Source organism: Mustela putorius, unplaced genomic scaffold (genome assembly GCF_011764305.1).
Source record: "Mustela putorius furo isolate JIRA1106 unplaced genomic scaffold, ASM1176430v1.1 tig00001114_pilon_pilon_pilon, whole genome shotgun sequence".
Classification (NCBI taxonomy): domain Eukaryota; kingdom Metazoa; phylum Chordata; class Mammalia; order Carnivora; family Mustelidae; genus Mustela; species Mustela putorius.
The window spans coordinates 276,109-288,286 of record NW_025421575.1 but is presented as its reverse complement, the minus strand read 5'-3'; positions in this window follow the sequence as shown (position 1 = coordinate 288,286).

Here is a 12,178-nt window from a genome sequence, read left to right as displayed (position 1 = left end):
TTTTTGGTGGATGGTTTTGCTTGTTGTGTGAAGGCTTTTTTTTTTTGGTGTAGTCCCAATAGTTTAATTTTACTTTCATTTCTCTTGTCTTGGAGACATATTCATAAATATGTTGCTAAGGCTGATGTCCAATAGATTACAGCCTATGTTTTCTTTTGGGAGTTTCATGATTTCAGGTCTCACACTTAGGTCTTTAATCCATTTTTAGTTATTTTTGTATATGGTGTAAGAAAGTGGTCCAGTTTCATTCTTTGGCATGTAGCTATGCAGTTTTCACAACACTGTTTATTAAAGAGACTGTCTTTTCTCCATTGTATATTCTTGCCTCCTTTTTCAAATATTAATTGACTATGTAGATGTTTACTTCTGGGCTCTCTATTCTGTTTCTTTTATCTATATGTTCATTTTTGCACTAGTACCATTCTATTTTGCTTACTATAACTGTAGTATATCTAAATCTGGGATTGTGATATATATCCAGTTTTGTTCTTCCTCAAGATTTCTTTGGCTATTCAAGGTCTTTTGCAGTTACAGGCAAATTTTAGAAATAGTTGTTCGAGTTCTGTGAAAAAAAAAATGCTATCAGTATTTTTGTAGGGGTTCCACTGAAACTGTAGATTGCTTTGGTAATACAAACACTTTGCCCATTTTTATTTGGGTTATTTTATTTATATATTTTAAATATTAACCCCTTATGAGATGTATGGTTTGCAAATATTTCTTTCATTCCAAATGTTATCTCTATTTTATTAATTAGTTCCAGGTTTTTAGTTTGATACAACCCTACTTATGGTTTTTTTTTTTTTTTGACTATGCTTGTAGGGCCAAATCCAAAAAATCATTGCCCAAATTAATGTCAAATTTTTCCCCTGTTTTCTTCCAGGAGCTTTATAGTTTTAGATCTTACATTTAAGTCTTTATCCATTTTCAGTAGGTTTTTGTGTATGACATGAGAAAGAGTCTAATTTTATTCTTTTTCATAGGGTTATCCAGCTTCACAATACCATTTATTGAAGAGAATATGCTGTTTCCATGCTTTTGGCAACTGTGTTGAAGATCAAATGACCATAAATCCGTGAATTAATTTTTGGGCTCTCTTCTGTTTTATTTCTCTATATGTCTGTTTTTGTTTTTGTTTTTTGCCAGTACCATACTGCTTTGATTACTACAGCTATCTAGTCTATTGTGGTTCCATATAAATTTCAGGATTTTTTCCTCATTTTTGTGAAAAATGTCATTGAGATTTTGATAGGGATTGCATTGAATCTGTATATCACTTTGTGTATTATGCATATATTAATAATATTAATTTTTCCAATCCATAAACACAGGATATATTTCCATTTACTTGTGTCTTCAATTTTTCTCATCTGGGTTTTATAATTTTCAGTGTGCATATTTTTCACCTCCTTGGCTACATTTATTCCTAAATATTTTGTTGTTTCAGATGCTATAGTAAATAGGATTATTTCCTTCACTTCTTTCTCAGATAGTTTGTTGTCAGTGCATATAGAAAAATAGCTGATTTTGTGCATTGATTTTATATCCTACAACTTCACTGAAATTATCTATTATTATTAAATTATTGTTTCTCTCTTTTTTATTTTTAATTTTAATTCTAGTATAGTTAACATATGGTGTTATATTAGTTTCAGTTGTACAATGTAGTGATTCTACAATTCCATACATCACTGTGTGCTCATAACAACAACTGTAGTCCTTAATCCCCAACACCTATATAACTCATTGACCCACATATCTTTCCTCTGGTAACCATAAATTTGTTATCTACAGTTACAAGTCTGCTTCATGGTTTATCTTTTCTTTCTTTCTCTTTTTTTAAAAAAAATTCCACATATGAATGAGGTCATATGCTATTTGTCATTCTCTGACTGACTTATTTTGCTTAGCATTATACTCTCTAGCTCCATACATGTTATTGCAAATGGCAAGACTTCATTCTTTTTGGTGGCTGAATAATATTCCATTGTATACATATACCATATTCATCAATTGATGGGACACTTGGGCTGCTTCCATAATTTTGCTATTGTAAATAATGCTGCTATACACATAGGGGTGTGTGTATCCCTTTGACTTAGCTTTTTGTATTTTTGCGGGGGGGTAAATACCTGGTAGTGTAATTACTGGATGCTAGAGTCGTTCTGTTTTTAACTTTTTGTGAAACCTCCATGTAGTTTTCCAAAGTGGCTGTACCAATTTGCATTCCCACCACCAGTGCAAGAGAGTTCCTTTTTTCCCTACGTCCTTGCCAACACTTGTTGTTTCTTGTGATTTTGATTTTTGCCTTTCTGACAGATGTAAGGTACTATCTCTTGTGATTTTGATTTGCATTTCCCTGATAATGAGTGATACTGAACATCTTTTCATGTGTCTATTGGCCATCTGTATGTCTCCTTTGGAGAAATGTCTGTTCATGTTTTCTGTCCATTTCTTAGTTGGATTATTTGTTTTTTGGGTGTTTAGTTATATCAGTTCTTTATATATTTTGTATACTAACTATTTCTTGGATGTGTCATTTGCAAATATATTCTCCCATTCAGTAGGTTGCCATTTAGTTATGCTAATTGTCTCCTTTGTTGTGTTGAAGCCTTTTATTTTGATGTAGCCCCAGTAGTTTATTTTTGCTTTTATTTCCCTTGGATCCGGAGACATATCTAGAAAGGTGTTGCTATGACCAGTGTCTGAGAAACTACTGCCTGTGCTCTATTCTAGGATTTTTATGGTTTGAGGCCTCACATTTAGGCCCTTAATCCATTTTGAGTTTATTTTTGAGTATGGTGAAAGAAAGTGTTCCAGTTTTATTGTTTTGCATGTTGATGTCCAGTTTTCCCAACACCATTTGTTGAAGAGAATGTCTTTTTCCCATTGGATATTCTTTCCTGCTTTGTTGAAGATTGGTTGACCATATAGTTTTGGGCTCATTTCTGGATTTTCTATTCTATTCTATTGATCTCTGTGTCTATTTTTATGCCAGTACCATACTCTCTTGATCACTACAGCTTTGTAATATAACCTGAAGTCTGGAATTGTGATACCTTCAAATTTTGTTTTCTTTTTCAAGATTGTTTTGGGTATTTGGTTTCTTTTGTGGCTCCATACATATTTTAGGATTGTTCTAGCTCTGTGAAAAATGCTGGTGGTATTTTGGTAGGAATTAACAGTAAATCTGTAGATTGCATTGGGTAGTGTAAACGTCTTAACAATATTTGTTCTTCCAAGCCATGAGGATGGAATATCTTTCTATTTCTCTACATCATCTTGAGTTTCTTTCATCAGTGTTTTATGATTTTCAGAAAACAGGTTGTTTACCTCTTTGATTAAGTTTATTCCTTGGTATTTTATTGTTTTGGTGTATTTTTAAATTTTTATTAATTTCACTTTCTGCTACTTCATTAATATTGTATAGGAATGCAACAGATTTCTGCACACTGATTTTGCATGCTACAATTTTACTTAATTTATCAGTTTTTTGTTGGAGTCTTTAGAGTTTTCTATATAGAATATCATATTATCTGCAAATAGTAGGAGTTTTATTTCTTCCTTACCAATTTGGACGCCTTGTATTTCTTTTTGTTGTCTAATAGCTGTGTCGAGAACTTTCAGTACTATGTTGAAAAACAGTGGTGAGAGTGGACATCCTTTTCTGGTTCCTGACCTTAGTGGGAAAGCTCTTAGTTTTTCTCCTTTGAGTATGATGTTGGCTGTGAGTTTTCCATAAAAAGCCCTATTATATTGCAATATTTCCCTCTAGTTCTTTGTTGAAGGATTTTATCATGAATGGCTTTTGTACTTTGTTAAATGCTTTTCTGCAGCCATTGAAAAGATCATATGGTTTTTATTTTCCATTAATGAGGTGCTATATCATGTTGACTGTTTTGCAAATATTGAACCACCTTTGCATCTCTGGAAGAAAGTCCATTTGATCATGCTGTATTTTTTAAAATATATTTTTGTATTCAGTTTGCTAATAATTTTTTAAAATTTATTTTTTATTTTCAGCATAACAGTATTCATTACTTTTGCACCACACCGAGTGCTCCATGCAATCTGTGCCCTCTCTAATACCCACCACCTGGTACCCCGACCTCCCAACCCTTGCCCCTTCAAAACCCTCAGATTGTTTTTCAGAGTCCATAGTCTCTCATGGTTCACCTCCCCTTCCAATTTCCCTCAACTCCCTTCTCCTCTCTAACTCCCCATGTCCTCCATGCTATTTGTTATGCTTCACAAATAAGTGAAACCATATGATAATTGACTCTCTCTGCTTGACTTATTTCACTCAGCATAATCTCTTCCAGTCCCATCCATGTTGCTATGAAAGTTGGGTATTCATCCTTTATGATGGAGGCATAATACTCCATAGTGTATATGGACCACATCTTCCTTATCCATTCGTCCGTTGAAGGGCGTCTTGGTTCTTTCCACAGTTTGGCGACCGTGGCCATTGCTGCTATAAATATTGGGGTACAGATGGCCCTTCTTTTCACTACATCTGTATCTTTGGGGTAAATACCCAGGAGTGCAATGGCAGGGTCATAGGGAAGTTCTATTTTTAATTTCTTGAGGAATCTCCACACTGTTCTCCAAAGAGGCTGCACCAACTTGCATTCCCACCAACAGTGGAAGAGGGTTCCCCTTTCTCCACATCCTCTCCAACACATGTTGTTTCCTGTCTTGCTAATTTTGGCCATTCTAACTGGTGTAAGGTGATATCTCAATGTAGTTTTAATTTGAATCTCCCTGATGGCTAGTGATAATGAACATTTTTTCATGTGTCTGATAGCCATTTGTATGTCTTCATTGGAGAAGTGTCTGTCCATATCTGTTGCCCATTTTTTGATATGCTTGTCTGTTTTGTGTGTGTTGAGTTTGAGGAGTTCATTATAGATCCTGGATATCAACCTTTTGTCTGTACTGTCATTTGCAAATATTGTCTCCCATTCCGTGGGTTGCCTCTTTGTTTTTTTGACTGTTTCCTTTGCTGTGCAGAAGCTTTTGATTTTGGTGAAGTCCCAAAAGTTCATCTTCACTTTTGTTTCCTTTGCCTTTGGATACATATCTTGAAAGAAGTTGCTGTGGCTGATATCCGTTTGCTAATAATTTTTTAGAATTTTTGCAACTATGTTCATCTGTAGTTCTCTCTTTCTCTCTCTCTGTCTCTCTCTCTTCCTTTTGTGGTATCTTTATTTGGTTATGGTCCCAGGATGATACTGGCCTCACAGAATGAATTTGGAAATTTTCCTTCTCTTTAATTTTTTGGAATAATTTGAGAGTAATAGGTATTGACTCTTCTTTAAATGTTTGGTAAAATTTGCCTGTGAAGCCATCTGGTCCTGGACTTTTGTTTGTTGGGAGATTTTTGACTATGGATTCAATTTCACTGCTGGTAAATGGTCTGCTCATATTTTCTATATATTCCTGTTTCAGCTTTGGTAGGTTATATATTTATAGGATTTTTTTTCCATTTATTCTAGCTTGTCTAATTTGTTGGCATATAATTTTTGATAATATTCTTTTACAATTGTTTGTATTTACATGGCTGTGGTTGTTACTTCTTGCCTTTCATTTGTGATATTGTTTATTTGTGTCCTTTCTCATTTTTTACAATTAATTATCTAGAGGTTTATCAATTTTGTTGATATTTTTAAAGAATCAGCTCTTGGTTTCATTGATCTAATGTATTGCTTTTTTAGTTTCTGGATCATTTATTTCTGCTCTAATATTTATTATTTCCTTCCTTCTACTGGTTTTGTGTATTATTTGTTCTTCTGTTTTTAGCTCCCTTTGGTGTAAGGTTAGATTATTTATTTGAGATTTTTCTTGTTCTTGAGTTAGGCCTGTATTGCTATGCTCTTCCCTCTTAGAACCACTAGAATGTCTCATATGCACTTGAAAAGAATGTGTATTCTGCTATTTTAGGATGGAATGATCTGAATATATCTGTTAAACCTATCTGGCCCTTTGTGTCATTCAAAGGTATGATTTCCTGGTTGATTTTCTGATTAGATGATCTTTTCATTGATATAAATGGATGTTAATGGCCCCTTCTATTATTGAGTTATTATCAATGAATTCCTTCACTGTTTTATATATTTGGTTGTCCATGTTGGATGCATAAATATTTACAATTGTTAGATCTTTTCTTTTGATTGTCCCTTTACTTATGGTATAGTGCCCTTCTTTGTCTCTTATTACAGTCTTTGTTTTAAAGTCTAGCTTGTCCAAAATAAGTATTGCTACTCTGGCTTTCTTTTAATATTCATTTGCATGATAAATATTTCTCTATCCACTCATTTTCAACCTGTCGGTGTGTAATTCTAAAATGATTCTCTTGTAGGCTGCATATAGATTTTTTTTTCTTAAATCCATTCTGGCATCCTATGTCTTTTGATTTGAGCATTTAGTCCATTTACATTTGATGTAATTATTGATAGATATAAATGTAGTGCTGTTTTATTACTTATTTTATCATTGTTTCTGGATAGTTCTCTAATTCTTTCTTATCTTTGTCATTTTTAGTCTCTCCTTTGTACTCAGAGTCACTTTTAATTTTTCATTCAGGGCTGGTTCAAACATTGCTAACCCTTTTAATTTTTGGTTTTCTGGGAAACTTTTTATCTCCTTCTACTCTGAATGATCACTTTGCTGGAGAGAGTATTCTTGACTGCTAATTCTTCCTTCATGTCACTTACTTCTGGCTTGCCAAATTTCTGTTGAGAAATCCCAGCTAACTTCATTGATCTTCCCTTATATGTTAAGGAATATATCTTTGTTGCTAGGATGACCTTTTCTTTATCATTATATTTTGCAAATTTAATTATAATATGATGGTGTTAGCCTTATTTTGTCGATTTGGATGGGTTTGTCTGTCCCTCATGGATCTGGAAGTCTTTTTCTCTCCTTAGATAAGGGAATTTTTCAGCAATTATTTCTTCACTTAAATTTTCTGACTCCTTCTCTCTCTTCTTCTTCTCTGACTCCAATAATATGAATGTTATTACATTTAATTGAGTCACTGAGTTTCCTCAGTCTATTCTTGTGTTGCATAATTTGTCCTCTCTTTTGTTGAGCTTCATTATATTCCATTATTTATTTATTCCTCTGCTTTTTCCAGCATGCTGTGCATTACACCAAGCCTTTTCCAATCTTGTTTGTTGCATTTTTCTCTGCTTAATACTTTCTTAACTCTTTTATCTCTTTGGTAAGTGTCTCACTGATGTCTCCTATTCTTTTCTCAAGCCCAGTGAATATCTTTATGATTTTGCTTTAAATTCCCTATCAGCCATGTTACTTATATTTGTTTTGCTTAGATCTCTACCTGTGGCCTTATCTTATTGTTTTATTTGGGGGAAATTCCTCCATGTTGGCATTTTGTCTAAGTCTTTGCATTCTTCTCTGTGTTAGAAAAGTGAGTTATGTCTTTTAATCCTGAAAGTAATGGCCTTATAAAGAAGAGGTCAGAAAGTGCCCTCAACTTGACACTGGAGTTATTGTCTTTAGTGTGTGTTGTAGGCATTCTGTTGTTGTGTTTCTCCCTTTCTATCCTTCAGATTTTTGGAGACTCTCCTTGTTTGCTGTGGGTAATGTTTGGTCCCTGTCCTGAATGTAGCTTGTTTTAAGTAGGTGTGCTCTGGTCTGCTTGAGATCTGATACTACTTCCCTCAGAACTGAGGCCCTGTGGAACTCTAATATAGAGATGTGATTTGGGTAGGAGTTTGTCCTGGTATTCTGGGGAAGGGACTAACTGCACTGGAGCTGAGGCAAGTTTGAAGGCAAAAGGAAGTCCCAGGAGAGCATGGGGAGGGGTGTGGCTTAGTGTAAGCAAGTTAGGCAGTCAGTGTGAGTACTGTTGTGCTTCCCACAGGTGGCTCTGTGGTTATATTGAATGGTAGGGGAGGGAAATAGTGCCAGTCAGCTCCTTTGTTCCTGAAGATGATCTCCATGAATGTTGTCTCTCAGGGATGCAGTCCAAGAGCAGAGAATAATCTCTTTGCTGTATGCCCCCAGGTATTTTTCAGATCACCATTTCTATGCTATCTGCCCCTGGATTGTTTGCCTGCCTTCTTTCCAAGAGTAGCACAGTGCTCTCCCAGTTCTACGAGTGCCAAGCCTGTTGACTCCAGGCTTTAAGTTTCATTGGTTGTACAAACTAATATTTCCACTGTCATATTCCAAGCCAAAGGGTTTGGGGAAACGTTCTCCTTGTTCATTTGCCTGTGTGCTCCTCTCTCTCTCTCTTGCTCTTCTCACCAACCATGGCTCCCTCCCCCACCACACCTGTGATTAATTTCTCCCCTAAACTACATGTCTGCATTTCTTACCTTCTTTGATGTGACCTCTTCTCTGCCTTTAGTCATGGAGTTTGTTCTGTTAGTCTTCAGGTTGATTTCTGGGATATTTGGGATGATTTGATAGTTACCTAGTTGTGTTTATGGGAGGAGATGAGCCTAGAGTCCTCCTATCTTCCTCTCCTCCTATTCCTCTTTTATTCTTATTTCTTTTTTCTCCTCTGTCTGAATAGTTTCAAATTATCGTCTTTGAGCTCATTGATTCTTTTGTCTTCTTGTTCTAGTCTGCAGTTAAAGCTCTCTATTGAATTCTTTAGTCTTTGTATTATTCAGCTATACAAATTTTTGTTTTTTAAATGTTTTCTATGTCCTTGTTGAAGTTCTCATTTTGTTCTTGTGTTGTTTTCCTGATTTCATTAAAATCTTTTATCTGTGTTGTCTTGTAACTCTCTCCTAGTCTTCAGAACAATTGTTTTGAATTATCTCTCTGGCACATCACATATCTCTACTACTTTGGGGTTAGTTACTGAAAGCTTACTGTGTCCCTTTCATGTTGTCATATTTCTGTGATTTTTCTTGATCCCTGTAGTCTTGTACAGTTGTCTGAAAATTTGAAGAAGCACTCACTTCTTCCAACCTTTATGGACTGATCTCCATAAGAAAAGACCTTCTCCTGTGGATGGTGTCATGCTGGAGTGTGCTGTGGCCCTGGGTTTAGTGATGTAGAGTACCAAGAGCAGGAAGTGTTGCAGCTCCCGATCTGGATGTGACTCATTCGTTCAGGCCATTGGGATCTACATTTTTGACAATGACAATGGAGGCATGTATTGGGAGTCAGTTCATGGGCATGCAGGTGCACAGCTGGAGGGCTTAGTTGCAAATGAGCACAATTGTGCTAGCCAGTGACTGGAGATAGGTCCAAATCAGCCTATGAGCAGCTACCTGGGCCCTGGCCATCAACATGCACTCCTGTGGATACATGATCATTCTGCAGGCATGCACATGGCAGTGGATACTGTTGATGGGGATCAGGCTAGTGGCATCCAGGTACACAGCTGGAAGGGCTAGCTTTGAGCCTACTGGTGCAAACCAGTGACAGAAGACAGGGCTGGATATCTGGGCCCCAAACCAAGAGCACGAGTTTTGTCTATTAGCATGCAGTACTTTGGCTAAACTCTCTCTCCTTAAGTATGTGAATGGCTATTGGCAGTGGAGGCCAATGATGAGGGTTGAACCAGAGGCATGCAGATTTCAGGTTAGCCTAATGATGTAGGCTGTGACAGTATATAGGACCAAATTCAGTCCTAGAAAAAGCTGTCAACTTGAATAACAGTGAGGCAAAAACTAGTGAAATCTACAGGGGGGTCACATTGATAGCTAGCTCTTGCTTTTAGTGGCAAAAACTATTGTGGATGTTTGCAGAGTAGGTCATTGATAACCGGTCACTCCTGCTGTGTGACTGATATTGGTAGCCCTTCTTTGTTCCTGGTCATCTTTACACATCTCAGCTTTGCCACTCTCTGGATGGAGTGAAAATGAAATGGATTCTTTGTGCAGTGCTCCAAAAGTCTGGGGAAACTGATTGCCCACTCCACTCTCCCTTTCCCAGTGAAGGTACTCTTTCAAATGGGAGATTTCCCTCTTGGGACTGAGCACTGAGGGCATGGTGGAAGGGATGATGTAGGCAATGCAAAGGTCTTGTTCTCTACTTCTCATGTGGTTATTTTCAGGTTTTTGTTTCACTGGGTTGCTAAAGCTTCTTAAGTGGACTCAAACTATTTCAGAGTTATTTTTGTTTGTGGATAGTTATCTAATTATTGATCTTTGTTGGGGGATTGGAGGCTGGTTCATCTTGGTGACATCCTGATTGATTTTTTTTTTTGATTTTTAAATATTATACCAACCTTGCATCCTTTGAATTAACCCAACTTGGTCATGGTGTATGATTCTTTTTTATATATTACTGAATTCTATTTGCTAATATTTTGCTAAGGAGTTTTTACATTTATATTTTATAGTTTTCTTTTTCTGTCATCTGTTTGGTCTTAGTATCAGGTTTCTAGCTTTTAAAATAAATTAAAAAGTGTTATTTCCTTTTCTGTTTTCTGGAAGGCATCATGTGGAATTAGTTTTAATTTTTTAAATCATTGCTAGTATTCTCCAGTGAAACTATCTGAGCTTGGAGACTTTTGGGGGGATTTCAAAGTATGAATTCAATTACATTAAAAGTTAAAGAGCTATTCAAATAATGTTTAATTTGGGGTGAATTGTGGTTTGTATTTTTTGAGTAATTGATCTATTTCATCTAAATTTTTAGATTCCTATGTGTAGTATTGTTTATATTATATCTTTATTATTTTGATATTTGCAGAGCCTATAATGATAGTCCCTTGTTTCATTCCAGTATTGGTAAATTGTGTATTCTCTCTTTTGTCAGGGATTTTAGAGGTCTGTCAATTTTATTGACATTTTTCAGAGTGAGCTTTTTATTTGCTTTGTGGTTTCAGTTTCATTGATTTCTGTCTTTATTATTATTTCATTTTTTCTGTAGGCCTTGAGTTTATGTTGCTCCTCTTTTTCTTGTTTCTTGAGGTAGAAGCTTTGATTATTGATTTGTTATTTTTCTCATATAATGTATACATTTAGTGCTATTTGATTTCCCCCTTACCACTGCTTTAATGTTGTCATGAATTTTAATATGGAATATTTTCTTTTCTATGGAGTTTACTACATTTTTATTCTTCTAGAGACTTTCTTTTTGACCCATTGATTATTTAGAAGCACATTTTTTTCAAGTTCCAAGTATTTGCAATTTTTCCTTTTAAGTTTTTGTTATTAATTTCCAGTTTTCTTCCACTGTAGTTGGAGAACACACTCTGTAGGATTTCTTTCAATTTGTTGAGGTTTGATTTATAACCTTGGATATAGTCCATTTTGGTATATATTACATAGGCAGTTGAAAAGAATATTCTTTTTGCTATTGTTTGAAGTGTTCTGGAAATGTTGATTAGATACTGTTGTTGAATTATATATCTTTGTTGATTTTCTTTCTATTTGTTCTATTAGTTTTTGAGAGAAGGCTATTGAAATCCCCAGCTGTTTGTTTGTAGACTGGCCCCTATACCTGGAGGGCAAGGAGAGATCAAATAAAGAGGTAGACCATCCCATATTGGTAGGTGGCATTTTCAATAACAAGGGAACTTACATATAAGTCTTGTCCTGGGTGGCCACAAAATGAATAGATTGCTGCATCCACCTTCTAGAATTTTAGAAGTTTATATAAAGGCCTTAACAGGGTTTGGCACATATACTGTCCAGATGGTCTCAGTATCACATTCCTTTCTCAAGACTGTGTCCTTGATGATGACTCCCACCATGAGAACAGTAAACTAAATGTATATTTCAAAGATAGGGGATGGTTGAGGAGTCTCTGATTGCCTGGATCTAGCTTGTTGTTCAACTGGTGGCCGTGCCCTCTTGATGACCTCCAACTCTGTACTCCTTGTGATAGGCTCTTACAATCTTACATGCCATTCTTCTTCCACAATGTGCCCTAACTGGTCAGCAAGGTTCACTAGCATGGAACTGGCATGTTTTGTGGCTATCTGCCTACATGAGGGGCAGATGCCATAACACCAGTATGGAAATGTTCAAGAGAAAACATAGATTAAGATAATTATTCCCAAAATAAGTAATATTTTTTTTTCCAGCAAGAGCCCCATCATCTGATCCATTGATTCAATTTATTAAGTCCCCTTGTCTGGGGGGCAATATTACTTATGACATTCACTTGTGTACTCATATGATTTAATAATGATAATACATTAGCAGACTCATAAGGTATGAACATATAACATTCTGTTTGG